Below are 3,669 nucleotides of genomic sequence, written 5' to 3' on the forward strand. Positions count from 1 at the left end.
TCATTGTTTTCACTTGAAAAACTGTGGCAGTGATGATGATTGCAATAATTCTAGCTCCGCACAGGACACTGTGTTTTTATGGGGGGAAAAATGGAATAATGAGTGTGACGTTGAATCAGCCAATCACAGCCATCCTTGAAAGTTGAGCTCAATTGCTGTTTTTCCCCATAAAGTCTTCTCTGATCCTCTTTAAAAAATTTTTTTTTGAATGTTTTATTTATTTTTGAGACAGAAAGAGACAGAGCATAAGCTGGGGAGGGGCAGAGAGAGAGGGAGACACAGACTTCAGGCTCTGAGCTGTCAGCACAGAGCCTGATGCAGGGCTCGAACTCGCAGACCATGAGATCATGGCCTGAGCTGAAGTCAGACACTTAACCAACTGAGCCACCTGGGCACCCCTTCTCTGATCCTCTTGTTTTCTCTTTTCATCTGTCCCATGTTGTGTAGACACTGTCACTGATTACTTAGTTCTAATCTCTACTTTTCTTATGGCGACTTTATTCCTTGAGGTTAGAATAATTAAAAGTGTAGGTTTCTGAAGATAGAATTCATGTCCTAGTCATTCTTTTGCAGTCTAAACTATTCATAAAACATTTCGTGTGTGTAGTGAGTGTTCACAAAATCAGTTAGGGGGTGAAGCCAGACTTGTTCCAAATGAATCTCACAAATGATCAATTCATGGGTTTACTCAAAATTTGTTTTTTAAGTAATTTATAAAATATATGTTTTTTTTTTTATGGGATGGCTTCCATATTCTTTTTAAAAATGTATGGACTAAGATAACGATGGGGCATTTTGGGGTTATCTGGTGTTACCTGTGGAATCTATAAAATATATGTTTTTTTTTATGGGATGGCTTCCATATTCTTTTTAAAAATGTATGGACTAAGATAACGATGGGGCATTTTGGGGTTATCTGGTGTTACCTGTGGAAGGAGGGGATCCTCCCAGACTATTTTGCCCTCTGAAGGAATCTTTGGAACTTTGCATAATGTTGGGACCAGGGGAAGGATCCTTCCAAAACTGAAATGGAATGCCTTTCTACCAAGTCAGTTGGAGCACTGTGGGAAATTTTAACTTTTTTTACAGGGACTAAAGTAATGAGATGTTTCTTGCTCTCATGAGATTCTTGGACCCTGGACTTGTAAATTTATACATGCTACTCATGGGAGCACAAAACTGATGTAGCGGCTGTCTTGTAAGTTCAGCTGAAGTTTAGCTCTGCAACCCATGTTTAGTACCCAACATAGTCATCCATCCAGGTAGAAAACCATTCTAGTTCATCTGACCACAGAAGGCACTAAATAGCATGCAGGGGTGATGAATTCATGGAAAGACCTTTGATCTGTGGTCCTGAAACTTTAGTGCACATTAGAATCACCTGCAGTGCTTTAAAAAATCCTGATGCCCCAGGGAGCATCCCATACCAATGACATCAGAATGTCTGGGGCTGGGAGCCAAGTGATTCCAACGTCTAGCAAAGCCTGGGAACCATTCAGTGCCTTGGACCGTCCCTCTGTCTCTGAACATCGTACTCTTTAGTGTGCTAAGATTTTTGTGGTTTTCCTCCAAGTACTTAGTGGACGTGGACCTTATTTTGGCTTCTGGAATAGCTTTCTCTATAGCTCCTCCAGACTAATCTATTCCCTATTACTTGCCTGACCAATGGGTGCGAGTACTTTTAGACTTTAGTTCTCCCTCGGTCTCCTGCCCTGTCTGGTCTTGCATTAACTAATTAATTAATTAATTAATTAACGAATTACTTAATTAATGCTGTCTCATATGGAGATATTTTCTAAAATGTAAGACCTGAAGGAGGATTCTACTATATTTACTGAAGTGGGAAGTTTAACTTTTGGCAAAGGAATCTCTGATATTCCATTAAGTTGCCCAGTGCAATGGAGTGTTTACTTTAGAACCGTGGTTTCTAAACTTGTCTGAGCATTGGAATCACCTGAAGCTGGGGGTAGGGAAATGAGATATTGGCCAAAGGGTACAGCCTTCCAGTTGTAAGATGAATAAGCTCTGGGGGTCTAATATACAGCATGGTGATGAGAGTTAATACTGTATTATGTAATTGAAAGGTGCAAGGAGAGTAGATCTTAAGTGTTCTCATCGTACCAAAAAAAGTGTAATTCTGTGAAGTATGTTAACTAACCTTACTGTGGTAATCATTTCATGATACATACGTGTATCATATCATCACAGGGTATATCTTGATCTTACACAATATCATCTGTTAATTCTATCTTAGTAAAGCTGGAAAAAACCCCACCTGTAAACACAGCCTAACTCCTAGCGAGATCGACATAAAAACTCACAACAAATGGTCCTCAATTCCTAGTCCCTGAGACATCATGTGTGACTTTCAACAAAAAATTAGTAGGTACGCTAAAAGACAAAAAAAAACCCCAAAAAACAAAAACACAGTGTGAAGAGACGAGCCAAGCAATACAACAGGATGTAGATATGGCAGAGATTTTGGAATTTAAATTCCTGGAGGCCGGGAATTTAAAATAACTATGTTATGGTCTCTTATGAAAAAAAGTGGGCAACGGGCAAGTTAAGCAGAGAGATGGAGACTCCGAGGAGTCAAAAGAAATGCTATAGGGGCACCTGAGTGGCTCGGTCAGTGGCGTATCCGACTTCAGCTCAGCTCATGATCTCACAGCTTGTGGGTTCGAGCCCCGCGTTGGGCTCTGTGCTGGCAGCTCGGAGCCTGGAGCCTGCTTCGGATTCTGTGTCTCCCCCCTCTCTCTGCCCCTCCCCTGCTCATGCTCTGTCTCTCTCTGTCTCAAAAATAAGTAAACGTTAGGAAAAAAAATGCTGTAAGTAAAAAACAGTGCAGCAGAAATGAAGGGCTGATCAGTAAACTGGACATGGCTAAGAAGGGAATCCGTGGGTTTGATGATCCTTCCACAGAAACTTCCCCGACTGAAATACAAACAGAAAGAAAGAATGGAAAAATTGAACAGAATACCAAAGAACCTTGGGGCAGTTACAAAGAAGTGAGCTATGTTTAACAGGAACATCAGTAGGAGCAGGAAGAGAAAGCAGCAGGAAAACAATCTCTGATAATCATGGCTGAGAATTTTCAGAATTAATGGCAGACCCCCAAATCATCGATCCAGAAATCCGATAGGTACCAAAAAATCTACAACTCGCCATTAATGTCACAGGAAACCAAAGACAAAGAAAAAATCTTGAAAACCTATAGAGGCATAAGGATAGGAGTTATGCTGGATTTCTAAAAACTGGAAGCGGCCAAGATATCCCTCAATAGATGAATGAATAAATAAACCATGGTACGAATGTACAGTTGCATTTGAATCAGTAATAAAAAGAAATGAGCTGTCAAGCCCCTCAAAGACCGGGATGGATCAGAAATGAATATCGCTAAGTGAAAGAAACCTACATACGGAGAAGGCTACATACTGTATGATTTTAACCATCTGACATCATTCTGGAAAAGGCAATTAGGGAATGTAAAACACAACACAACAAAACAGTTGCTAGGGGTTTGGGACATGAGTGGGTAGGGATGAACAGGGGGCACACGGGGAATTTTCAGGCTGATGAGACCATTTGTATCATGCTGTAACTGCATATATGACACACGTTGGACACAATCCATAGAACCATACAGTGCGGAGTGAATCCTGATGTGAA

The sequence above is a fragment of the Panthera tigris genome, chromosome D3, assembly GCF_018350195.1.
Source record: "Panthera tigris isolate Pti1 chromosome D3, P.tigris_Pti1_mat1.1, whole genome shotgun sequence".
In the NCBI taxonomy this organism is placed as follows: domain Eukaryota; kingdom Metazoa; phylum Chordata; class Mammalia; order Carnivora; family Felidae; genus Panthera; species Panthera tigris.